The sequence below is a fragment of the Carassius carassius genome, chromosome 1, assembly GCF_963082965.1.
Source record: "Carassius carassius chromosome 1, fCarCar2.1, whole genome shotgun sequence".
Taxonomy (NCBI): Eukaryota; Metazoa; Chordata; class Actinopteri; order Cypriniformes; family Cyprinidae; genus Carassius; species Carassius carassius.
Genome location: NC_081755.1, coordinates 8437501 through 8462457, shown reverse-complemented (window position 1 = coordinate 8462457; position 24957 = coordinate 8437501). Strand labels below are relative to the sequence as shown.

Below are 24957 nucleotides of genomic sequence, written 5' to 3'. Positions count from 1 at the left end.
TTGTGTTTTGTCGTTGATATTTAAATCAACATTATTCTACAAAAGTAGGCCAAGCTAGAGCTGGTAGGTAAAAATTGAGTTTCTCAGAAATCTGGTCAGTGCATCTGGTCAGAGCTCTATTTCTGCCCTTGTCAGCTAAGAGGCAGGATGTTGGAGCGACCGTAGCATCGAACAGAGTGAAATACGTGGCAAAGTGGCCTCCACTGAGCAGCAACTTGGTGGTACCTTCAAGAGTCTGTCTGGCTGTGCTTGGCAAGGAGGTGCTTTGGGGTATGTCACAACTTTCTCTGTGGCAGTGTGTCTTAAAATGTATTGCTACAGTGGCCTCCTTTAACCATGGCCTCCAAACAATCTAGAACTCACATAAAACTGAGCTGGAACTAAATTGAGAAGACCGATGTCACCTGACCCTCTGTGGAGAAGCAGTACAGACCTCAGACAGCTTCTCATCAGCAAGATTTGCGTGGCAGTGCCACAATGTAGACTTCTGCTGTTAAATTCAGCTCGTGTGTTTTGTCGTTGATATTTTAATCAACATTATTCTACAAAGGTAGGCCAAGCTAGAGCTGGTAGGTAAAAATTGAGTTTCTCAGAAATCTGGTGAGTGCATCTGGTCAGAGCTCTATTTCTGCCCTTGTCAGCTAAGAGGCAGGATGTTGGAGCGACAGTAGCATCGAACAGAGTGAAAGACGTGGCAAAGGGGCCTCCACTGAGCAGCAACTTGTGGCTCGTTGGTCTAGGGGTATGATTCTCGCTTCGGGTGTGAGAGGTCCTGGGTTCAAATCCCGGACGAGCCCACATTGAGCATATTGCTGAGAAGTATCAGTCAATTCTGCCTTCTTTCGGTCAATAGTACTCCTGCATGTTTTCGTGCTGATTTCTCCCTGTTCGTAGTTCCTCATCTGCAATTTAAACTTTGTAATACACTTCGCTCATTGGGTTCCCGCACTTTCACTGAAAGGTGGGGGTGTGTCTAAGATGGTTCAGATCGGCTGCCATGCAGGGTAGCCGTTTGCGGTTGACTGGAGGCTCGTGTCCTTTGCTTTGATGTTTTTTTAAATATTGGTTTACAAGGTTCAGAGAGCGTTACACTGAACATTTAAAGGTCCCAGGGTTGATCCTGGGTTTACTCAGAGTGGAGCCGTGAATGCTTTTCGGACACCATTCTGATGCTTGCTAGTTAGTTGCTTTTCGCAGAGCCTCCTTGAATGTTTTCTACACTTCAAACAGATGTGCAGGCACTGTTGGTTCCATGGTGTAACGGTTAGCACTCTGGACTCTGAATCCAGTGATCTGAGTTCAACTCTTGGTGGAACCTTGGGGTTTGTCTGGCTGTGCTTGGCAAGGAGGAGCTTTGATGTAGGTCACAACTTTCTCTGTGGCAGTGTGTCTTAATATGTATTGCTACAGTGGCCTCCTTTAACCATGGCCTCCAAACAATGTAGAACTCACATAAAACTGAGCTGGAACTAAATTGAGAAGACCGATGTCACCTGACCCTCTGTGGAGAAGCAGTACAGACCTCAGACAGCTTCTCATCAGCAAGATTTGCGTGGCAGTGCCACAATGTAGACTTCTGCTGTTTAATTCAGCTCTTGTGTTTTGTCGTTGATATTTTAATCAACATTATTCTACAAAGGTAGGCCAAGCTAGAGCTGGTAGGTAAAAATTGAGTTTCTCAGAAATCTGGTCAGTGCATCTGGTCAGAGCTCTATTTCTGCCCTTGTCAGCTAAGAGGCAGGATGTTGGAGCGACCGTAGCATCAAACAGAGTGAAATATGTGGCAAAGTGGCCTCCACTGAGCAGCAACTTGTGGATTGTTGGTCTAGGGGTATGATTCCCGCTTAGGGTGCGAGGGGTCCCGGGTTCAAATCCCGGACGAGCCCTCTTCTGTCTTTGCAGCATCTTTTCTTGAGCAGTTTCAGTCCATTCTGCCATCGCGGGTCAAACATACGCCACTTTCAATTAAGACTAAAGCTGCGTCTGCATGTTTTCATGCCCTCTTCTCTCTGCTCTTCTTAGTTCTTAATCTGCCGTTTAAACTTTGACTTGACATTTTTCCAAAAATTGGTTTAGGAATGCAGCCCAAGCAGTGGAGATATGGCAAAAAATAGATTCTTGGATCGTTTCACAGCCCTGTGAGCCTTCATCTTGCGTTTGCTAGTTGCAGTAGCATTTGAGGGCTTGTTGGTGTTGGGGTGTGTTTTTTTTTTTCTTCTATTGTTGTATGGGAGCAAGTGGACCCAAGTTCAAATCCCAGATGAACCCGCTTTGCAGCTCCATTTTTTGAGTAGTGTCTAGGTACGTGGTGTCTAGTTAGTCTAGGGGTATGATTCTTGCTTCGGGTGTGAGAGGTCCCGGGTTCAAATCCCGCGACGAGACCACATTGAGCATATTGCTGAGAAGTATCAGTCATTTCTGCCTTCTTTCGGCCAATAATACTCCTGCATGTTTTTGTGCCGATTTCTCCCTGTTCGTAGTTCCTCATCTGCAATTTAAACTTTGTACAACACTTCGCTCTTTGGGTTTCCGCACTTTCACTGAAAGGTGGGGGTGTGTCTAAGATGGTTCAGATTGGCTGCCATGCAGGGTAGACGTTTGCGGTTGACTGGAGGCTCGTGTTCTTTGCTTTGATGTTTTTCTCAATATTGGTTTACAAGGTTCAGAGAGCGTTACACTGAACATTTAAAGGTCCCAGGTTTGATCCTAGGTTTACTCAGAGTGGAGCCGTGAATGCTTTCCGGACACCATTCTGATGCTTGCTGGTTAGTTGCTTTTCGCAGAGCCTCCTTGAATGTTTTCTACACTTCAAACAGATGTGCAGACACTGTTGGTTCCATAGTGTAACGGTTAGCACTCTGGACTCTGAATCCAGTAATCTGAGTTCAAATCTTGGTGGAACCTTCAAGAGTCTGTCTGGCTGTGCTTGGCAAGGAGGAGCTTTGGGGTATGTCACAACTTTCTCTGTGGCAGTGTGTCTTAAAATGTATTGCTACAGTGGCCTCCTTTAACCATGGCCTCCAAACAATCTAGAACTCACATAAAACTGAGCTGGAACTAAATTGAGAAGACCGTTGTCACCTGACCATCTGTGGAGAAGCAGTACAGACCTCAGACAGCTTCTCATCAGCAAGATTTGCGTGGCAGAGCCACAATGTAGACTTCAGCTGTTAAATTCAGCTCTTGTGTTTTGTCGTTGATATTTTAATCAACATTATTCTACAAAGGTAGGCCAAGGTAGAGCTGGTAGGTAAAAATTGAGTTTCTCAGAAATATGGTCAGTGCATCCGGTCAGAGCTCTATTTCTGCCCTTGTCAGCTAAGAGGCAGGATGTTGGAGCGACCGTAGAATCGTACAGAGTGAATTACATGGCAAAGTGGCCTCCACTGAGCAGCAACTTGTAGCTCGTTGGTCTAGGGGTATGATTCTCGCTTAGTGTGCGAGAGGTCCCGGATTCAAATCCCGGACGAGCGCTCTTCTGTCTTTGCAGCATCATTTCTTGAGCAGTTTCAGTCCATTCTGCCATCCCTGGTCAATCATACGCCACTGTCAATTAAGACTAAAGCTGCGTCTGCATGTTTTCATGCCCACTTCTCTCTGCTCTTCTTAGTTCTTAATCTCCAGTTTAAACTTTGACTTGACATTTTTCCAAAAATTGGTTTAGGAATGCAGCCCAAGCAGTGGAGATATGGCAAAAAATAGATTCTTGGATCGCTTTACGGCCCTGTGAGCCTTCATCTTGCGTTTGCTAGTTGCAGTAGCATCTGAGGGCTTGTTGGTGTTGGGGTGTGTTTTTTTCTTCTTCTATTGCTGTATGGGAGCAAGTGTGAGAGGTGTGAGAGGTCCCGGGTTCAAATCCCGGACGAGCCCACATTGAGCATATTGCTGAGAAGTATCAGTCATTTCTGCCTTCTTTCAGCCAATAATACTCCTGCATGTTTTCGTGCCGATTTCTCCCTGTTCGTAAATCCTCATCTCCAATTTAAACTTTGTACAACACTTCGCTCTTTGGGTTCCCGCACTTTCACTGAAAGGTGGGGGTGTGTCTAAGATGGTTCAGATCGGCTGCCATGCAGGGTAGCCGTTTGCGGTTGACTGGAGGCTCGGGTCCTTTGCTTTGATGTTTTTCTCAATATTGGTTTACAAGGTTCAGAGAGCGTTACACTGAACATTTAAAGGTCCCAGGTTCGATCCTGGGTTTACTCAGAGTGGAGCCGTGAATGCTTTTCGGACACCATTCTGATGCTTGCTAGTTAGTTGCTTTTCGCAGAGCCTCCTTGAATGTTTTCTACACTTCAAACAGATGTGCATACACTGTAGGTTCCATGGTGTAACGGTTAGCACTCTGGACTCTGAATCCAGCGATCTGAGTTCAACTCTTGGTGGAACCTTCAAGAGTCTGTCTGGCTGTGCTTGGCAAGGAGGAGATTTGGGGTATGTCACAACTTTCTCTGTGGCGGTGTGTCTTAAAATGTATTGCTACAGTGGCCTCCTTTAATCATGGCCTCCAAACAATCTAGAACTCACATAAAACTGAGCTGGAACTAAATTGAGAAGACCGATGTCACCTGACCCTCTGTGGTGAAGCAGTACAGACCTCAGACAGCTTCTCATCAGCAAGATTTGCGTGGCAGTGCCACAATGTAGACTTCTGCTGTTAAATTCAGCTCTTGTGTTTTGTCGTTGATATTTTAATCAACATTATTCTACAAAGGTAGGCCAAGCTAGAGCTGGTAGGTAAAAATTGAGTTTCTCAGAAATCTGGTCAGTGCATCTGGTCAGAGCTCTATTTCTGCCCTTGTCAGCTAAGAGGCAGGATGTTGGAGCGACCGTAGCATCAAACAGAGTGAAATATGTGGCAAAGTGGCCTCCACTGAGCAGCAACTTGTGGATTGTTGGTCTAGGGGTATGATTCCCGCTTAGGGTGCGAGGGGTCCCGGGTTCAAATCCCGGACGAGCCCTCTTCTGTCTTTGCAGCATCTTTTCTTGAGCAGTTTCAGTCCATTCTGCCATCGCGGGTCAAACATACGCCACTTTCAATTAAGACTAAAGCTGCGTCTGCATGTTTTCATGCCCTCTTCTCTCTGCTCTTCTTAGTTCTTAATCTGCCGTTTAAACTTTGACTTGACATTTTTCCAAAAATTGGTTTAGGAATGCAGCCCAAGCAGTGGAGATATGGCAAAAAATAGATTCTTGGATCGTTTCACAGCCCTGTGAGCCTTCATCTTGCGTTTGCTAGTTGCAGTAGCATTTGAGGGCTTGTTGGTGTTGGGGTGTGTTTTTTTTTTTCTTCTATTGTTGTATGGGAGCAAGTGGACCCAAGTTCAAATCCCAGATGAACCCGCTTTGCAGCTCCATTTTTTGAGTAGTGTCTAGGTACGTGGTGTCTAGTTAGTCTAGGGGTATGATTCTTGCTTCGGGTGTGAGAGGTCCCGGGTTCAAATCCCGCGACGAGACCACATTGAGCATATTGCTGAGAAGTTTCAGTCATTTCTGCCTTCTTTCGGCCAATAATACTCCTGCATGTTTTTGTGCCGATTTCTCCCTGTTCGTAGTTCCTCATCTGCAATTTAAACTTTGTACAACACTTCGCTCTTTGGGTTTCCGCACTTTCACTGAAAGGTGGGGGTGTGTCTAAGATGGTTCAGATTGGCTGCCATGCAGGGTAGACGTTTGCGGTTGACTGGAGGCTCGTGTTCTTTGCTTTGATGTTTTTCTCAATATTGGTTTACAAGGTTCAGAGAGCGTTACACTGAACATTTAAAGGTCCCAGGTTTGATCCTAGGTTTACTCAGAGTGGAGCCGTGAATGCTTTCCGGACACCATTCTGATGCTTGCTGGTTAGTTGCTTTTCGCAGAGCCTCCTTGAATGTTTTCTACACTTCAAACAGATGTGCAGACACTGTTGGTTCCATAGTGTAACGGTTAGCACTCTGGACTCTGAATCCAGTAATCTGAGTTCAAATCTTGGTGGAACCTTCAAGAGTCTGTCTGGCTGTGCTTGGCAAGGAGGAGCTTTGGGGTATGTCACAACTTTCTCTGTGGCAGTGTGTCTTAAAATGTATTGCTACAGTGGCCTCCTTTAACCATGGCCTCCAAACAATCTAGAACTCACATAAAACTGAGCTGGAACTAAATTGAGAAGACCGTTGTCACCTGACCATCTGTGGAGAAGCAGTACAGACCTCAGACAGCTTCTCATCAGCAAGATTTGCGTGGCAGAGCCACAATGTAGACTTCAGCTGTTAAATTCAGCTCTTGTGTTTTGTCGTTGATATTTTAATCAACATTATTCTACAAAGGTAGGCCAAGGTAGAGCTGGTAGGTAAAAATTGAGTTTCTCAGAAATCTGGTCAGTGCATCCGGTCAGAGCTCTATTTCTGCCCTTGTCAGCTAAGAGGCAGGATGTTGGAGCGACCGTAGAATCGTACAGAGTGAATTACATGGCAAAGTGGCCTCCACTGAGCAGCAACTTGTAGCTCGTTGGTCTAGGGGTATGATTCTCGCTTAGTGTGCGAGAGGTCCCGGATTCAAATCCCGGACGAGCGCTCTTCTGTCTTTGCAGCATCATTTCTTGAGCAGTTTCAGTCCATTCTGCCATCCCTGGTCAATCATACGCCACTGTCAATTAAGACTAAAGCTGCGTCTGCATGTTTTCATGCCCACTTCTCTCTGCTCTTCTTAGTTCTTAATCTCCAGTTTAAACTTTGACTTGACATTTTTCCAAAAATTGGTTTAGGAATGCAGCCCAAGCAGTGGAGATATGGCAAAAAATAGATTCTTGGATCGCTTTACGGCCCTGTGAGCCTTCATCTTGCGTTTGCTAGTTGCAGTAGCATCTGAGGGCTTGTTGGTGTTGGGGTGTGTTTTTTTCTTCTTCTATTGCTGTATGGGAGCAAGTGTGAGAGGTGTGAGAGGTCCCGGGTTCAAATCCCGGACGAGCCCACATTGAGCATATTGCTGAGAAGTATCAGTCATTTCTGCCTTCTTTCAGCCAATAATACTCCTGCATGTTTTCGTGCCGATTTCTCCCTGTTCGTAAATCCTCATCTCCAATTTAAACTTTGTACAACACTTCGCTCTTTGGGTTCCCGCACTTTCACTGAAAGGTGGGGGTGTGTCTAAGATGGTTCAGATCGGCTGCCATGCAGGGTAGCCGTTTGCGGTTGACTGGAGGCTCGGGTCCTTTGCTTTGATGTTTTTCTCAATATTGGTTTACAAGGTTCAGAGAGCGTTACACTGAACATTTAAAGGTCCCAGGTTCGATCCTGGGTTTACTCAGAGTGGAGCCGTGAATGCTTTTCGGACACCATTCTGATGCTTGCTAGTTAGTTGCTTTTCGCAGAGCCTCCTTGAATGTTTTCTACACTTCAAACAGATGTGCATACACTGTAGGTTCCATGGTGTAACGGTTAGCACTCTGGACTCTGAATCCAGCGATCTGAGTTCAACTCTTGGTGGAACCTTCAAGAGTCTGTCTGGCTGTGCTTGGCAAGGAGGAGATTTGGGGTATGTCACAACTTTCTCTGTGGCGGTGTGTCTTAAAATGTATTGCTACAGTGGCCTCCTTTAATCATGGCCTCCAAACAATCTAGAACTCACATAAAACTGAGCTGGAACTAAATTGAGAAGACCGATGTCACCTGACCCTCTGTGGTGAAGCAGTACAGACCTCAGACAGCTTCTCATCAGCAAGATTTGCGTGGCAGTGCCACAATGTAGACTTCTGCTGTTAAATTCAGCTCTTGTGTTTTGTAGTTGATATTTTAATCAACATTATTCTACAAAGGTAGGCCAAGCTAGAGCTGGTAGGTAAAAATTGAGTTTCTCAGAAATCTGGTCAGTGCATGAGCTCTATTTCTGCCCTTGTCAGCTAAGAGGCAGGATATTGGAGCGACCGTAGCATCGAACAGAGTGAAATACGTGGCAAAGTGGCCTCCACTGAGTAGCAAATTTTTGCTCGTTGGTCTAGGGGTATGATTCTCGCATAGGGTGCGAGAGGTCCCGGGTTCAATTCTCGGACGAGCCCTCTTCTGTCTTTGCAGCATCTTTTCTTGAGCAGTTTCAGTCCATTCTGCCATCCCAGGTCAATCATATGCCACTGTCAATTAAGACTAAAGCTGCGTCTGCATGTTTTCATGCCCACTTCTCTCTGCTGTTCTTAGTTCTTAATCTGCAGTTTAAACTTTGACTTGACATTTTTCCAAAAATTGGTTTAGGAATGCAGCCCAAGCACTGGAGATATGGCAAAAAATAGATTCTTGGATCGCTTTACGACCCTGTGAGCCTTCATCTTGCGTTTGCTAGATGCAGTAGCATCTGAGGGCTTGTTGGTTTTGGGGTGTGTTTTTTTTTCTTCTATTGCTGTATGGGAGCAAGTGGACCCAAGTTCAAATCCCAGATGAACCCGCTTTGCAGCTCCTTGTTTTGAGTAGTGTCTGGTTACATGGTGGCTCGTTGGTCTAGGGGTATGATTCTCATTTCGGGTGTGAGAGGTTCAGGGTTCAAATCCTGGACGAGCCCACATTGAGCATATTGCTGAGAAGTATCAGTCATTTCTGCCTTCTTTCGGCCAATAATACTCCTGCATGTTTTCGTGCCGATTTCTCCCTGTTCGTAGTTCCTCATCTCCTATTTAAACTTTGTACAACACTTCGCTCTTTGGGTTCCCGCGCTTTCACTGAAAGGTGGGGGTGTGTCTAAGATGGTTCAGATCGGCTGCCATGCAGGGTAGCCTTTTGCGGTTGACTGGAGGCTCGGGTCCTTTGCTTTGATGTCTTTCTCAATATTGGTTTACAAGGTTCAGAGAGCGTTACACTGAACATTTAAAGGTCCCAGGTTCGATCCTGGGTTTACTCAGAGTGGAGCCGTGAATGCTTTCCGGACACCATTCTGATGCTTGCTGGTTAGTTGCTTTTCGCGGAGCCTCCTTGAATGTTTTCTACACTTCAAACAGACGTGCAGACACTGTTGGTTCAATGGTGTAACGGTTAGCACTCTGGACTCTGAATCCAGTGATCCGAGTTCAAATTTTGGTGGAACCTTCAAGAGTCTGTCTTGCTGTGCTTGGCAAGGAGGTGCTTTGGGGTATGTCACAACTTTCTCTGTGGCAGTGTGTCTTAAAATGTATTGCTACAGTGGCCTCCTTTAACCATGGCCTCCAAACAATCTAGAACTCACATAAAACTGAGCTGGAACTAAATTGAGAAGATCGATGTCACCTGACCCTCTGTGGAGAAGCAGTACAGACCTCAGACAGCTTCTCATCAGCAAGATTTGCGTGGCAGTGCCACAATGTAGACTTCAGCTGTTAAATTCAGCTCTTGTGTTTTGTAGTTGATTTTTTAATCAACATTATTCTACAAAGGTAGGTTAAGCTAGAGCTGGTAGGTAAAAATTGAGTTTCTCAGAAATCTGGTCAGTGCATGAGCTCTATTTCTGCCCTTGTCAGCTAAGAAGCAGGATGTTGGAGCGACCGTAGCATCGAACAGAGTGAAATACGTGGCAAAGTGGCCTCCACTGAGCAGCAACTTGTGGCTTGTTGGTCTAGGGGTATGATTCTCGCTTCAGGTGTGAGAGGTCCCGGGTTCAAATCCCAAACGAGCCCTCTTCTGTCTTTGCACCATCTTTTCTTGAGCAGTTTCAGTCCATTCTGCCATCCCGGGTCAATCATACGCCACTGTCAATTAAGACTAAAGCTGCGTCTGCATTTTTTCATGCCCACTTCTCTCTGCTCTTCTTAGTTCTTAATCTGCAGGTTAAACTTTGACTTGACATTTTTCCAAAAATTGGTTTAGGAATGCAGCCCAAGCAGTGGAGATATGGCAAAAAAATAGATTCTTGGATCGCTTCACAGCCCTGTGAGCCTTCATCTTGCGTTTGCTAGATGCAGGAGCATCTGAGGGCTTGTTGGTGTTGGGGTGTGTTTTTTTTTCTTTTATTGCTGTAAGGTAGCAAGTGGGCCCAATTTCAAATCCCAGATGAGCCCGCTTTGCAGCTCCTTGTTTTGAGTAGTGTCTGGGTACATTGTGGCTCGTTGGTCTAGGGGTATGATTCTCGCTTCGGGTGTGAGAGGTCCCGAGTTCAAATCCTGGACGAGCCCACATTGAGCATATTGCTGAGAAGTATCAGCCAATTCTGCCTTCTTTCGGTCAATAGTACTCCTGCATTTTTTCGTGCTGATTTCTCCCTGTTCGTAGTTCCTCATCTGCAATTTAAACTTTGTACAACACTTCGCTCTTTGGGTTCCCGCGCTTTCACTGAAAGGTGGGGGTATGTCTAAGATGGTTCAGATCGGCTGCCATGCAGGGTAGCCGTTTGCGGTTGACTGGAGGCTCGTGTCCTTTGCTTTGATGTTTTTCTCAATATTGGTTTACAAGGTTCAGAGAGCGTCACACTGAACATTTAAAGGTCCCAGGTTCGATCCTGGGTTTACTCAGAGTGGAGCCGTGAATGCGTTCGGACACCATTCTGATGCTTGCTGGTTAGTTGCTTTTCGCAGAGCCTCCTTGAATGTTTTCTACACTTCAAACAGACGTGCAGACACTGTTGGTTCCATGGTGTAACGGTTAGCACTCTGGACTCTGAATCCAGTGATCCGAGTTCAACTCTTGGTGGAACCTTGGGGTCTGTCTGGCTGTGCTTGGCAAGGAGGAGCTTTGGGGTAGGTCACAACTTTCTCTGTGGCAGTGTGTCTTAAAATGTATTGCTACAGTGGCCTCCTTTAACCATGGCCTCCAAACAATCTAGAACTCACATAAAACTGAGCTGGAACTAAATTGAGAAGACCGCTGTCACCTGACCCTCTGTGGAGAAGCAGTACAGACCTCAGACAGCTTCTCATCAGCAAGATTTGCGTGGCAGTGCCACAATGTAGACTTCTGCTGTTAAATTCAGCTCTTGTGTTTTGTCGTTGATATTTAAATCAACATTATTTTACAAAAGTAGGCCAAGCTAGAGCTGGTAGGTAAAAATTGAGTTTCTCAGAGATCTGGTCAGTGCATCTGGTCAGAGCTCTATTTCTGCCCTTGTCAGCTAAGAGGCAGGATGTTGGAGCGACCGTAGCATCGAACAGAGTGAATTACATGGCAAAGTGGCCTCCACTGAGCAGCAACTTGGTGGTACCTTCAAGAGTCTGTCTGGCTGTGCTTGGCAAGGAGGTGCTTTGGGGTATGTCACAACTTTCTCTGTGGCAGTGTGTCTTAAAATGTATTGCTACAGTGGCCTCCTTTAACCATGGCCTCCAAACAATCTAGAACTCACATAAAACTGAGCTGGAACTAAATTGAGAAGACCGATGTCACCTGACCCTCTTTGCAGAAGCAGTACAGACCTCAGACAGCTTCTCATCAGCAAGATTTGCGTGGCAGTGCCACAATGTAGACTTCTGCTGTTAAATTCAGTTCTTGTGTTTTGTCGTTGATATTTTAATCAACATTATTCTACAAAGGTAGGCCAAGCTAGAGCTGGTAGGTAAAAATTGAGCTGCTCAGGAATCTGGTCAGTGCATCTGGTCAGAGCTCTATTTCTGCCCTTGTCAGCTAAGAGGCAGGATATTGGAGCGACCGTAGCATCGAACAGAGTGAAATACATGGCAAAGTGGCCTCCACTGAGCAGCAACTTGTGGCTCGTTGGTCTAGGGGTATGATTCTCGCTTAGGGTGCGAGAGGTCCCGGGTTCAAATCCCGGATGAGCCCTCTTCTGTCTTTGCAGCATCTTTTCTTGAGCAGTATCAGTCCATTCTGCCATCCCGGGTCAATCATACGCCACTGTCAATTAAGACTAAAGCTGCATCTGCATGTTTTCATGCCCACTTCTCTCTGCTCTTCTTAGTTCTTAATCTGCAGTTTAAACTTTGACTTTACATTTTTCCAAAAATTGGTTTAGGAATGCAGCCCAAGCAGTGGAGATATGGCAAAAAATAGATTCTGGATCGCTTTACGGCCCTGTGAGCCTTCATCTTGCGTTTGCTAGTTGCAGTAGCATCTGAGGGCTTGATGGTGTTGTGGTGTGTTTTTTTCTTCTTCTATTGCTGTATGGGAGCAAGTGGACCCAAGTTCAAATCCCAGATGAACCCGCTTTGCAGCTCCTTGTTTTGAGTAGTGTCTGGTTACATGGTGGCTCGTTGGTCTAGGGGTATGATTCTCGCTTCGGGTGTGAGAGGTCCCGGGTTCAAATCCCGGACGAGCCCACATTGAGCATATTGCTGAGAAGTATCAGTCATTTCTGCCTTCTTTCGGCCAATAATACTTCTGCATGTTTTCGTGCCGATTTCTCCCTGTTCGTAGTTCCTCATCTCCAATTTAAACTTTGTACAATACTTCGCTCTTTGGGTTCCCGCGCTTTCACTGAAAGGTGGGGGTGTGTCTAAGATGGTTCAGATCGGCTGCCATGCAGGGTAGCCGTTTGCGGTTGACTGGAGGCTCGGGTCCTTTGCTTTGATGTTTTTCTCAATATTAGTTTACAAGGTTCAGAGAGCGTTACACTGAACATTTAAAGGTCCCAGGTTCGATCCTGGGTTTACTCAGAGTGGAGCCGTGAATGCTTTCGGACACCATTCTGATGCTTGCTGGTTAGTTGCTTTTCGCAGATACTCCTTGAATGTTTTCTACACTTCAAACAGATGTGCAGACACTGTTGGTTCCATGGTGTAATGGTTAGCACTCTGGACTCTGAATCCAGTGATCCGAGTTCAACTCTTGGTGGAACCTTGGGGTCTGTCTGGTTTTGCTTGGCAAGGAGGAGCTTTGGGGTAGGTCACAACTTTCTCTGTGGCAGTGTGTCTTAAAATGTATTGCTACAGTGGCCTCCTTTAACCATGGCCTCCAAACAATCTAGAACTCACATAAAACTGAGCTGGAACTAAATTGAGAAGATAGATGTCACCTGACCCTCTGTGGAGAAGCAGTACAGACCTCAGACAGCTTCTCATCAGCAAGAGTTGCGTGGCAGTGCCACAATGTAGACTTCTGCTGTTAAATTCAGCTCTTGTGTTTTGTAGTTGATATTTTAATCAACATTATTCTACAAAGGTAGGCCAAGCATAAGCTGGTAGGTAAAAATTGAGTTTCTCAGAAATCTGGTCAGTGCATCCGGTCAGAGCTCTATTTCTGCCCTTGTCAGCTAAGAGGCAAGATGTTGGAGCGACCGTAGCATCGTACAGAGTGAATTACATGGCAAAGTTGCCTCCACTGAGCAGCAACTTGTGGCTCGTTGGTCTAGGGGTATGATTCTCGCTTAGGGTGCGAGAGGTCCCGGGTTCAAATCCCGGACGAGCCCTCTTCTGTCTATGCAGCATCTTTTCTTGAGCAGTTTCAGTCCATTCTGCCATCCCGGGTCAATCATACGCCACTGTCAATTAAGACTAAAGCTGCGTCTGCATGTTTTCATGCCCACTTCTCTCTGCTCTTCTTAGTTCTTAATCTGCAGTTTAAACTTTGACTTGACATTTTTCCAAAAATTGGTTTAGGAATGCAGCCCAAGCAGTGGAGATATGGCAAAAAATAGATTCTTGGATCGCTTTACGGCCCTGTGAGCCTTCATCTTGCGTTTGCTAGTTGCAGGAGCATCTGAGGGCTTGTTGGTGTTGGGGCGTGTTTTTTTTTCTTCTATTGCTGTATGGGAGCAAGTGGATCCAAGTTCAAATCCCAGATAAACCCGCTTTGCAGCTCCTTGTTTTGAGTAGTGTCTGGTTACATGGTGGCTCGTTGGTCTAGGGGTATGATTCTCGCTTCGGGTTTGAGAGGTCCTGGGTTCAAATCCCGGACGAGCCCACATTGAGCATATTGCTGAGAAGTATCAGTTATTTCTGCCTTCTTTCAGCCAATAATACTCCTGCATGTTTTCGTGCCGATTTCTCCCTGTTCGTAGTTCCTCATCTCCAATTTAAACTTTGTACAACACTTCGCTCTTTGGGTTCCCGCGCTTTCACTGAAAGGTGGGGGTGTGTCTAAGATGGTTCAGATCGGCTGCCATGCAGGGTAGCCGTTTGCAGTTGACTGGAGGCTCGGGTCCTTTGCTTTTATGTTTTTCTCAATGTTGGTTTACAAGGTTCAGAGAGCGTTACACTGAACATTTAAAGGTCCCAGGTTCAATCCTGGGTTTACTCAGAGTGGAGCCGTGAATGCTTTTCGGACACCATTCTGATGCTTGCTGGTTAGTTGCTTTTCGCAGAGCCTCCTTGAATGTTTTCTACGCGTCAAACAGATGTGCAGACACTGTTGGTTCCATGGTGTAACGGTTAGCACTCTGGACTCTGAATCCAGTGATCCGAGTTCAAATCTTGGTGGAACCTTCAAGAGTCTGTCTGGCTGTGCTTGGCAAGGAGGAGCTTTGGGGTATGTCACAACTTTCTCTGTGGCAGTGTGTCTTAAAATGTATTGCTACAGTGGCCTCCTTTAACCATGGCCTCCAAACAATCTAGAACTCACATAAAACTGAGCTGGTACTAAATTGAGAAGACCGATGTCACCTGACCCTTTGTGGAGAAGCAGTACAGACCTCAGACAGCTTCTCATCAGCAAGATTTGTGTGGCAGTGCCACAATGTAGATTTCTGCTGTTAAATTCAGCTCTTGTGTTTTGTAGTTGATATTTTAATCAACATTATTCTACAAAGGTAGGCCAAGCTAGAGCTGGTAGGTAAAAATTGAGTTGCTCAGAAATCTGGTCAGTGCATCTGGTCAGAGCTCTATTTCTGCCCTTGTCAGCTAAGAGGCAGGATATTGGAGCGACCGTAGCATCGAACAGAGTGAAATACGTGGCAAAGTGGCCTCCACTGAGCAGCAACTTGTGGCTCGTTGGTCTAGGGGTATGATTCTCGCTTAGGGTGTGAGAGGTCCCGGGTTCAAATCCCGGGCGAGCCCTCTTCTGTCTTTGCAGCATCTTTTCTTGAGCAGTTTCAGTCCATTCTGCCATCCCGGGTCAAACATACGCCACTGTCAATTAAGACTAAAGCTGCGTCTGCATGTTTTCATGCCCACTGCTCTCTGCTCTTCTTAGTTCTTAATCTGCAGTTTAAATTTTGACTTGACATTTTTCCAAAAATTGGTTTAGGAATGCAGCCCAAGCAGTGGAGATATGGCAAAAAAATAGATTCTTGGATCGCTTCACAGCCCTGTGAGCCTTCATCTTGCGTTTGCTAGATGCAGGAGCATCTGAGGGCTTGTTGGTGTTGGGGTGTGTTTTTTTTTTCTTTTATTGCTGTATGGGAGCAAGTGGGCCCAAGTTCAAATCCCAGATGAGCCCGATTTGCAGCTCCTTGTTTTGAGTAGTGTCTGGGTACATGGTGGCTCGTTGGTCTAGGGGTATGATTCTCGCTTCGGGTGTGAGAGGTCCCGGGTTCAAATCCCGGACGAGCCCACATTGAGCATATTGCTAAGAAGTATCAGTCAATTCTGCCTTCTTTCGGTCAATACTACTCCTGCATGTTTTTGTGCTGATTTCTCCCTGTTCGTAGTTCCTCATCTGCAATTTAAACTTTGTACAACACTTCGCTCTTTGGGTTCCGGCGCTTTCACTGAAAGGTGGGGGTGTGTCTAAAATTGTTCAGATCGGCTGCCATGCAGGGTAGCCGTTTGCGGTTGACTGGAGGCTCGTGTCCTTTGTTTTGATGTTTTTCTCAATATTGGTTTACAAGGTTCAGAGAGCGTTACACTGAACATTTAAAGGTCCCAGGTTCGATCCTGGGTTTACTCAGAGTGGAGCCGTGAATGCTTTTCGGACACCATTCTGATGCTTGCTGGTTAGTTGCTTTTCGCAGAGCCTCCTTGAATGTTTTCTACACTTCAAACAGATGTGCAGACACTGTTGGTTCCATGGTGTAACGGTTAGCCCTCTGGACTAGTCCTTTGCTTTGATGTTTTTCTTAATATTGGTTTACAAGGGTCGGAGAGCATTACACTGAACATTTAAAGGTCCTAGGTTCGATCCTGGGTTTACTCAGAGTGGAGCCGTGAATGCTTTTCGGACACCATTCTGATGCTTGCTGGTTAGTTGCTTTCCGCAGAGCCTCCTTGAATATTTTCTACACTTCAAACAGATGTGCAGACACTGTTGGTTCCATGGTGTAACGGTTAGCACTCTGGACTCTGATCCAGTGATCTGAGTTCAAATCTCGGTGGAACCTTCAAGAGTCTGTCTGGCTGTGCTTGGCAAGGAGGAGATTTGGGGTATGTCACAACTTTCTCTGTGGCGGTGTGTCTTAAAATGTATTGCTACAGTGGCCTCCTTTAATCATGGCCTCCAAACAATCTAGAACTCACATAAAACTGAGCTGGAACTAAATTGAGAAGACCGATGTCACCTGACCCTCTGTGGTGAAGCAGTACAGACCTCAGACAGCTTCTCATCAGCAAGATTTGCGTGGCAGTGCCACAATGTAGACTTCTGCTGTTAAATTCAGCTCTTGTGTTTTGTAGTTGATATTTTAATCAACATTATTCTACAAAGGTAGGCCAAGCTAGAGCTGGTAGGTAAAAATTGAGTTTCTCAGAAATCTGGTCAGTGCATCTGGTCAGAGCTCTATTTCTGCCCTTGTCAGCTAAGAGGCAGGATATTGGAGCGACCGTAGCATCGAACAGAGTGAAATACATGGCAAAGTGGCCTCCACTGAGCAGCAACTTGTGGCTCGTTGGTCTAGGGGTATGATTCTCGCTTAGGGTGCGAGAGGTCCCGGGTTCAAATCCCGGATGAGCCCTCTTCTGTCTTTGCAGCATCTTTTCTTGAGCAGTATCAGTACATTCTGCCATCCCGGGTCAATCATACGCCACTGTCAATTAAGACTAAAGCTGCATCTGCATGTTTTCATGCCCACTTCTCTCTGCTCTTCTTAGTTCTTAATCTGCAGTTTAAACTTTGACTTTACATTTTTCCAAAAATTGGTTTAGGAATGCAGCCCAAGCAGTGGAGATATGGCAAAAAATAGATTCTGGATCGCTTTACGGCCCTGTGAGCCTTCATCTTGCGTTTGCTAGTTGCAGTAGCATCTGAGGGCTTGATGGTGTTGTGGTGTGTTTTTTTCTTCTTCTATTGCTGTATGGGAGCAAGTGGACCCAAGTTCAAATCCCAGATGAACCCGCTTTGCAGCTCCTTGTTTTGAGTAGTGTCTGGTTACATGGTGGCTCGTTGGTCTAGGGGTATGATTCTCGCTTCGGGTGTGAGAGGTCCCGGGTTCAAATCCCGGACGAGCCCACATTGAGCATATTGCTGAGAAGTATCAGTCATTTCTGCCTTCTTTCGGCCAATAATACTCCTGCATGTTTTCGTGCCGATTTCTCCCTGTTCGTAGTTCCTCATCTCCAATTTAAACTTTGTACAATACTTCGCTCTTTGGGTTCCCGCGCTTTCACTGAAAGGTGGGGGTGTGTCTAAGATGGTTCAGATCGGCTGCCATGCAGGGTAGCCGTTTGCGGTTGACTGGAGGCTCGGGTCCTTTGCTTTGATGTTTTTCTCAATATTAGTTTACAAGGTTCAGAGAGCGTTACACTGAACATTTAAAGGTCCCAGGTTCGATCCTGGGTTTACTCAGAGTGGAGCCGTGAATGCTTTCGGACACCATTCTGATGCTTGCTGGTTAGTTGCTTTTCGCAGATACTCCTTGAATGTTTTCTACACTTCAAACAGATGTGCAGACACTGTTGGTTCCATGGTGTAATGGTTAGCACTCTGGACTCTGAATCCAGTGATCCGAGTTCAACTCTTGGTGGAACCTTGGGGTCTGTCTGGTTTTGCTTGGCAAGGAGGAGCTTTGGGGTAGGTCACAACTTTCTCTGTGGCAGTGTGTCTTAAAATGTATTGCTACAGTGGCCTCCTTTAACCATGGCCTCCAAACAATCTAGAACTCACATAAAACTGAGCTGGAACTAAATTGAGAAGATAGATGTCACCTGACCCTCTGTGGAGAAGCAGTACAGACCTCAGACAGCTTCTCATCAGCAAGAGTTGCGTGGCAGTGCCACAATGTAGACTTCTGCTGTTAAATTCAGCTCTTGTGTTTTGTAGTTGATATTTTAATCAACATTATTCTACAAAGGTAGGCCAAGCTTAAGCTGGTAGGTAAAAATTGAGTTTCTCAGAAATCTGGTCAGTGCATCCGGTCAGAGCTCTATTTCTGCCCTTGTCAGCTAAGAGGCAAGATGTTGGAGCGACCGTAGCATCGTACAGAGTGAATTACATGGCAAAGTTGCCTCCACTGAGCAGCAACTTGTGGCTCGTTGGTCTAGGGGTATGATTCTCGCTTAGGGTGCGAGAGGTCACGGGTTCAAATCCCGGACGAGCCCTCTTCTGTCTATGCAGCATCTTTTCTTGAGCAGTTTCAGTCCATTCTGCCATCCCGGGTCAATCATACGCCACTGTCAATTAAGACTAAAGCTGCGTCTGCATGTTTTCATGCCCACTTCTCTCTGCTCTTCTTAGTTCTTAATCTGCAGTTTAAACTTTGACTTGACATTTTTCCAAAAATTGGTTTAGGAATGCAGCCCAAGCAGTGGAGATATGGCAAAAAATAGATTCTTGGATCGCTTTACGGCCCTGTGAGCCTTCATCTTGCGTTTGCTAGTTGCAGGAGCATCTGAGGGCTTGTTGGTGTTGGGGCGTGTTTTTTTTTCTTCTATTGCTGTATGGGAGCAAGTGGATCCAAGTTCAAATCCCAGATAAACCCGCTTTGCAGCTCCTTGTTTTGAGTAGTGTCTGGTTACATGGTGGCTCGTTGGTCTAGGGGTATGATTCTCGCTTCGGGTTTGAGAGGTCCTGGGTTCAAATCCCGGACGAGCCTACATTGAGCATATTGCTGAGAAGTATCAGTTATTTCTGCCTTCTTTCAGCCAATAATACTCCTGCATGTTTTCGTGCCGATTTCTCCCTGTTCGTAGTTCCTCATCTCCAATTTAAACTTTGTACAACACTTCGCTCTTTGGGTTCCCGCGCTTTCACTGAAAGGTGGGGGTGTGTCTAAGATGGTTCAGATCGGCTGCCATGCAGGGTAGCCGTTTGCAGTTGACTGGAGGCTCGGGTCCTTTGCTTTTATGTTTTTCTCAATGTTGGTTTACAAAGTTCAGAGAGCGTTACACTGAACATTTAAAGGTCCCAGGTTCAATCCTGGGTTTACTCAGAGTGGAGCCGTGAATGCTTTTCGGACACCATTCTGATGCTTGCTGGTTAGTTGCTTTTCGCAGAGCCTCCTTGAATGTTTTCTACGCGTCAAACAGATGTGCAGACACTGTTGGTTCCATGGTGTAACGGTTAGCACTCTGGACTCTGAATCCAGTGATCCGAGTTCAAATCTTGGTGGAACCTTCAAGAGTCTGTCTGGCTGTGCTTGGCAAGGAGGAGCTTTGGGGTATGTCACAACTTTCTCTGTGGCAGTGTGTCTTAAAATGTATTGCTACAGTGGCCTCCTTTAACCATGGCCTCCAAACAATCTAGAACTCACATAAAACTGAGCTGGTACTAAATTGAGAAGACCGATGTCACCTGACCCTTTGTGGAGAAGCAGTACAGACCTCAGACAGCTTCTCATCAGCAAGATTTGTGTGGCAGTGCCACAATGTAGATTTCTGCTGTTAAATTCAGCTCTTGTGTTTTGTAGTTGATATTTTAATCAACATTATTCTACAAAGGTAGGCCAAGCTAGAGCTGGTAGGTAAAAATTGAGTTGCTCAGAAATCTGGTCAGTGCATCTGGTCAGAGCTCTATTTCTGCCCTTGTCAGCTAAGAGGCAGGATATTGGAGCGACCGTAGCATCGAACAGAGTGAAATACGTGGCAAAGTGGCCTCCACTGAGCAGCAACTTGTGGCTCGTTGGTCTAGGGGTATGATTCTCGCTTAGGGTGCGAGAGGTCCCGGGTTCAAATCCCGGGCGAGCCCTCTTCTGTCTTTGCAGCATCTTTTCTTGAGCAGTTTCAGTCCATTCTGCCATCCCGGGTCAAACATACGCCACTGTCAATTAAGACTAAAGCTGCGTCTGCATGTTTTCATGCCCACTGCTCTCTGCTCTTCTTAGTTCTTAATCTGCAGTTTAAATTTTGACTTGACATTTTTCCAAAAATTGGTTTAGGAATGCAGCCCAAGCAGTGGAGATATGGCAAAAAAATAGATTCTTGGATCGCTTCACAGCCCTGTGAGCCTTCATCTTGCGTTTGCTAGATGCAGGAGCATCTGAGGGCTTGTTGGTGTTGGGGTGTGTTTTTTTTTTCTTTTATTGCTGTATGGGAGCAAGTGGGCCCAAGTTCAAATCCCAGATGAGCCCGATTTGCAGCTCCTTGTTTTGAGTAGTGTCTGGGTACATGGTGGCTCGTTGGTCTAGGGGTATGATTCTCGCTTCGGGTGTGAGAGGTCCCGGGTTCAAATCCCGGACGAGCCCACATTGAGCATATTGCTAAGAAGTATCAGTCAATTCTGCCTTCTTTCGGTCAATACTACTCCTGCATGTTTTTGTGCTGATTTCTCCCTGTTCGTAGTTCCTCATCTGCAATTTAAACTTTGTACAACACTTCGCTCTTTGGGTTCCGGCGCTTTCACTGAAAGGTGGGGGTGTGTCTAAAATTGTTCAGATCGGCTGCCATGCAGGGTAGCCGTTTGCGGTTGACTGGAGGCTCGTGTCCTTTGTTTTGATGTTTTTCTCAATATTGGTTTACAAGGTTCAGAGAGCGTTACACTGAACATTTAAAGGTCCCAGGTTCGATCCTGGGTTTACTCAGAGTGGAGCCGTGAATGCTTTTCGGACACCATTCTGATGCTTGCTGGTTAGTTGCTTTTCGCAGAGCCTCCTTGAATGTTTTCTACACTTCAAACAGATGTGCAGACACTGTTGGTTCCATGGTGTAACGGTTAGCCCTCTGGACTAGTCCTTTGCTTTGATGTTTTTCTTAATATTGGTTTACAAGGGTCGGAGAGCATTACACTGAACATTTAAAGGTCCTAGGTTCGATCCTGGGTTTACTCAGAGTGGAGCCGTGAATGCTTTTCGGACACCATTCTGATGCTTGCTGGTTAGTTGCTTTCCGCAGAGCCTCCTTGAATATTTTCTACACTTCAAACAGATGTGCAGACACTGTTGGTTCCATGGTGTAACGGTTAGCACTCTGGACTCTGATCCAGTGATCTGAGTTCAAATCTCGGTGGAACCTTCAAGAGTCTGTCTGGCTGTGCTTGGCAAGGAGGAGATTTGGGGTATGTCACAATTTTCTCTGTGGCGGTGTGTCTTAAAATGTATTGCTACAGTGGCCTCCTTTAATCATGGCCTCCAAACAATCTAGAACTCACATAAAACTGAGCTGGAACTAAATTGAGAAGACCGATGTCACCTGACCCTCTGTGGTGAAGCAGTACAGACCTCAGACAGCTTCTCATCAGCAAGATTTGCGTGGCAGTGCCACAATGTAGACTTCTGCTGTTAAATTCAGCTCTTGTGTTTTGTAGTTGATATTTTAATCAACATTATTCTACAAAGGTAGGCCAAGCTAGAGCTGGTAGGTAAAAATTGAGTTTCTCAGAAATCTGGTCAGTGCATGAGCTCTATTTCTGCCCTTGTCAGCTAAGAGGCAGGATATTGGAGCGACCGTAGCATCGAACAGAGTGAAATACGTGGCAAAGTGGCCTCCACTGAGCAGCAACTTGTGGCTCGTTGGTCTAGGGGTATGATTCTCGCTTAGGGTGCGAGAGGTCCCGGGTTCAAATCCCGGACGAGCCCTCTTCTGTCTTTGCAGCATCTTTTCTTGAGCAGTTTCAGTCCATTCTGCCATCCCGGGTCAATCATACGCCACTGTCAATTAAGACTAAACCTCCTTCTGCATGTTTTCATGCCCACTTCTCTCTGCTCTTCTTAGTTCTTAATCTGCAGTTTAAACTTTGACTTTACATTTTTCCAAAAATTGGTTTAGGAATGCAGCCCAAGCAGTGGAGATATGGCAAAAAATAGATTCTTGTATCGCTTTACGGCCCTGTGAGCCTTCATCTTGCGTTTGCTAGATGCAGGAGCATCTGAGGGCTTGTTGGTGTTGGGGTGTGTTTTTTTTTTCTTTTATTGCTGTATGGGAGCAAGTGGGCCCCAGTTCAAATCCCAGATGAGCCCGCTTTGCAGCTCCTTGTTTTGAGTAGTGTCTGTGTACATGGTGGCTTGTTGGTCTAGGGGTATGATTCTCGCTTCGGGTGTGAGAGGTCCCGGGTTCAAATCCCGGACGAGCCCACATTGAGCATATTGCTGAGAAGTATCAGTCAATTCTGCCTTCTTTCTGTCAATAGTACTCCTGCATGTTTTCGTGCTGATTTCTCCCTGTTCGTAGTTCCTCATCTCCAATTTAAACTTTGTACAACATTTCGCTCTTTGGGTTCCCGCGCTTTCACTGAAAGGTGGGGGTGTGTCTAAGATGGTTCAGATCGGCTGCCATGCAGGGTGGCCGTTTTGCGGTTGACTGGAGGCTCGTTTCCTTTGCTTTGATGTTTTTCTCAATATTGGTTTACAAGGTTCAGAGAGCGTTACACTGAACATTTAAAGGTCCCAGGTTCGATCCTGGGTTTACTCAGAGTGGAGCCGTGAATGCTTTCGGACACCATTCTGATGCTTGCTGGTTAGTTGCTTTTCGAAGATGCTCCTTGAATGTTTTCTACACTTCAAACAGATGTGCAGACACTGTTGGTTCCATGGTGTAATGGTTAGCACTCTGGACTCTGAATCCAGTGATCCGAGTTCAACTCTTGGTGGAACCTTGGGGTCTGTCTGGCTGTGCTTGGCAAGGAGGAGCTTTGGGGTAGGTCACAACTCTCTCTGTGGCAGTGTGTCTTAAAATGTATTGCTACAGTGGCCTCCTTTAACCATGGCCTCCAAACAATCTAGAACTCACATAAAACTGAGCTGGAACTAAATTGAGAAGATCGATGTCACCTGACCCTCTGTGGAGAAGCAGTACAGACCTCAGACAGCTTCTCATCAGCAAGATTTGCGTGGCAGTGCCACAATGTAGACTTCAGCTGTTAAATTCGGCTCTTGCGTTTTGTCGTTGATATTTTAATCAACATTATTCTACAAAGGTAGGTTAAGCTAGAGCTGGTAGGTAAAAATTGATTTTCTCAGAAATCTGGTCAGTGCATGAGCTCTATTTCTGCCCTTGTCAGCTAAGAGGCAGGATGTTGGAGCGACCGTAGCATCGAACATAGTGAAATACATGGCAAAGTGGCCTCCACTGAGTAGCAAATTTTTGCTCGTTGGTCTAGGGGTATGATTCTCGCATAGGGTGCGAGAGGTCCCGGGTTCAATTCCCGGACGAGCCCTCTTCTGTCTTTGCAGCATCTTTTCTTGAGCAGTTTCAGTCCATTCTGCCATCCCAGGTCAATCATATGCCACTGTCAATTAAGACTAAAGCTGCGTCTGCATGTTTTCATGCCCACTTCTCTCTGCTGTTCTTAGTTCTTAATCTGCAGTTTAAACTTTGACTTGACATTTTTCCAAAAATTGGTTTAGGAATGCAGCCCAAGCACTGGAGATATGGCAAAAAATAGATTCTTGGATCGCTTTACGACCCTGTGAGCCTTCATCTTGCGTTTGCTAGATGCAGTAGCATCTGAGGGCTTGTTGGTTTTGGGGTGTGTTTTTTTTTCTTCTATTGCTGTATGGGAGCAAGTGGACCCAAGTTCAAATCCCAGATGAACCCGCTTTGCAGCTCCTTGTTTTGAGTAGTGTCTGGTTACATGGTGGCTCGTTGGTCTAGGGGTATGATTCTCATTTCGGGTGTGAGAGGTTCAGGGTTCAAATCCTGGACGAGCCCACATTGAGCATATTGCTGAGAAGTATCAGTCATTTCTGCCTTCTTTCGGCCAATAATACTCCTGCATGTTTTCGTGCCGATTTCTCCCTGTTCGTAGTTCCTCATCTCCTATTTAAACTTTGTACAACACTTCGCTCTTTGGGTTCCCGCGCTTTCACTGAAAGGTGGGGGTGTGTCTAAGATGGTTCAGATCGGCTGCCATGCAGGGTAGCCTTTTGCGGTTGACTGGAGGCTCGGGTCCTTTGCTTTGATGTCTTTCTCAATATTGGTTTACAAGGTTCAGAGAGCGTTACACTGAACATTTAAAGGTCCCAGGTTCGATCCTGGGTTTACTCAGAGTGGAGCCGTGAATGCTTTCCGGACACCATTCTGATGCTTGCTGGTTAGTTGCTTTTCGCGGAGCCTCCTTGAATGTTTTCTACACTTCAAACAGACGTGCAGACACTGTTGGTTCAATGGTGTAATGGTTAGCACTCTGGACTCTGAATCCAGTGATCCGAGTTCAAATTTTGGTGGAACCTTCAAGAGTCTGTCTTGCTGTGCTTGGCAAGGAGGTGCTTTGGGGTATGTCACAACTTTCTCTGTGGCAGTGTGTCTTAAAATATATTGCTACAGTGGCCTCCTTTAACCATGGCCTCCAAACAATCTAGAACTCACATAAAACTGAGCTGGAACTAAATTGAGAAGATCGATGTCACCTGACCCTCTGTGGAGAAGCAGTACAGACCTCAGACAGCTTCTCATCAGCAAGATTTGCGTGGCAGTGCCACAATGTAGACTTCAGCTGTTAAATTCAGCTCTTGTGTTTTGTAGTTGATTTTTTAATCAACATTATTCTACAAAGGTAGGTTAAGCTAGAGCTGGTAGGTAAAAATTGATTTTCTCAGAAATCTGGTCAGTGCATGAGCTCTATTTCTGCCCTTGTCAGCTAAGAGGCAGGATGTTGGAGCGACCATAGCATCGAACATAGTGAAATACGTGGCAAAGTGGCCTCCACTGAGCAGCAACTTGTGGCTCGTTGGTCTAGGGGTATGATTCTCGCTTAGGGTGCGAGAGGTCCCGGGTTCAAATCCCGGGCGAGCCCTCTTCTGTCTTTGCAGCATCTTTTCTTGAGCAGTTTCAGTCCATTCTGCCATCCCGGGTCAAACATACGCCACTGTCAATTAAGACTAAAGCTGCGTCTGCATGTTTTCATGCCC

The 24957-nt window shown here is 46.0% G+C and overlaps 20 non-coding genes across 20 annotated transcripts; all 20 read left to right on the top strand.

The window, feature by feature from the left end:
* The first annotated feature begins 725 nt into the window (after positions 1-725).
* trnap-cgg (transfer RNA proline (anticodon CGG)) lies at positions 726-797 on the top strand. Its single transcript has one exon. It is a non-coding gene; the product is annotated as a tRNA-Pro (tRNA).
* Positions 798-11624: 10827 nt separating this feature from the next.
* On the top strand, positions 11625-11696 carry trnap-agg (transfer RNA proline (anticodon AGG)). Its single transcript has one exon. It is a non-coding gene; the product is annotated as a tRNA-Pro (tRNA).
* A 422-nt stretch (positions 11697-12118) lies between these two features.
* On the top strand, positions 12119-12190 carry trnap-cgg (transfer RNA proline (anticodon CGG)). The gene has a single exon. It is a non-coding gene; the product is annotated as a tRNA-Pro (tRNA).
* A 448-nt stretch (positions 12191-12638) lies between these two features.
* Positions 12639-12710, top strand: trnaq-cug (transfer RNA glutamine (anticodon CUG)). Its single transcript has one exon. It is a non-coding gene; the product is annotated as a tRNA-Gln (tRNA).
* A 496-nt stretch (positions 12711-13206) lies between these two features.
* On the top strand, positions 13207-13278 carry trnap-agg (transfer RNA proline (anticodon AGG)). The gene has a single exon. It is a non-coding gene; the product is annotated as a tRNA-Pro (tRNA).
* Positions 13279-14221: 943 nt separating this feature from the next.
* Positions 14222-14293, top strand: trnaq-cug (transfer RNA glutamine (anticodon CUG)). The gene has a single exon. It is a non-coding gene; the product is annotated as a tRNA-Gln (tRNA).
* Positions 14294-14791: 498 nt separating this feature from the next.
* On the top strand, positions 14792-14863 carry trnap-agg (transfer RNA proline (anticodon AGG)). The gene has a single exon. It is a non-coding gene; the product is annotated as a tRNA-Pro (tRNA).
* Positions 14864-15287: 424 nt separating this feature from the next.
* On the top strand, positions 15288-15359 carry trnap-cgg (transfer RNA proline (anticodon CGG)). The gene has a single exon. It is a non-coding gene; the product is annotated as a tRNA-Pro (tRNA).
* A 1264-nt stretch (positions 15360-16623) lies between these two features.
* Positions 16624-16695, top strand: trnap-agg (transfer RNA proline (anticodon AGG)). Its single transcript has one exon. It is a non-coding gene; the product is annotated as a tRNA-Pro (tRNA).
* Positions 16696-17117: 422 nt separating this feature from the next.
* Positions 17118-17189, top strand: trnap-cgg (transfer RNA proline (anticodon CGG)). The gene has a single exon. It is a non-coding gene; the product is annotated as a tRNA-Pro (tRNA).
* A 448-nt stretch (positions 17190-17637) lies between these two features.
* Positions 17638-17709, top strand: trnaq-cug (transfer RNA glutamine (anticodon CUG)). Its single transcript has one exon. It is a non-coding gene; the product is annotated as a tRNA-Gln (tRNA).
* A 496-nt stretch (positions 17710-18205) lies between these two features.
* Positions 18206-18277, top strand: trnap-agg (transfer RNA proline (anticodon AGG)). The gene has a single exon. It is a non-coding gene; the product is annotated as a tRNA-Pro (tRNA).
* A 422-nt stretch (positions 18278-18699) lies between these two features.
* trnap-cgg (transfer RNA proline (anticodon CGG)) lies at positions 18700-18771 on the top strand. The gene has a single exon. It is a non-coding gene; the product is annotated as a tRNA-Pro (tRNA).
* A 449-nt stretch (positions 18772-19220) lies between these two features.
* On the top strand, positions 19221-19292 carry trnaq-cug (transfer RNA glutamine (anticodon CUG)). Its single transcript has one exon. It is a non-coding gene; the product is annotated as a tRNA-Gln (tRNA).
* A 498-nt stretch (positions 19293-19790) lies between these two features.
* trnap-agg (transfer RNA proline (anticodon AGG)) lies at positions 19791-19862 on the top strand. The gene has a single exon. It is a non-coding gene; the product is annotated as a tRNA-Pro (tRNA).
* Positions 19863-20286: 424 nt separating this feature from the next.
* trnap-cgg (transfer RNA proline (anticodon CGG)) lies at positions 20287-20358 on the top strand. The gene has a single exon. It is a non-coding gene; the product is annotated as a tRNA-Pro (tRNA).
* Positions 20359-21615: 1257 nt separating this feature from the next.
* Positions 21616-21687, top strand: trnap-agg (transfer RNA proline (anticodon AGG)). Its single transcript has one exon. It is a non-coding gene; the product is annotated as a tRNA-Pro (tRNA).
* Positions 21688-22110: 423 nt separating this feature from the next.
* On the top strand, positions 22111-22182 carry trnap-cgg (transfer RNA proline (anticodon CGG)). The gene has a single exon. It is a non-coding gene; the product is annotated as a tRNA-Pro (tRNA).
* A 449-nt stretch (positions 22183-22631) lies between these two features.
* trnaq-cug (transfer RNA glutamine (anticodon CUG)) lies at positions 22632-22703 on the top strand. The gene has a single exon. It is a non-coding gene; the product is annotated as a tRNA-Gln (tRNA).
* Positions 22704-24770: 2067 nt separating this feature from the next.
* trnap-agg (transfer RNA proline (anticodon AGG)) lies at positions 24771-24842 on the top strand. Its single transcript has one exon. It is a non-coding gene; the product is annotated as a tRNA-Pro (tRNA).
* Positions 24843-24957: the final 115 nt, after the last annotated feature.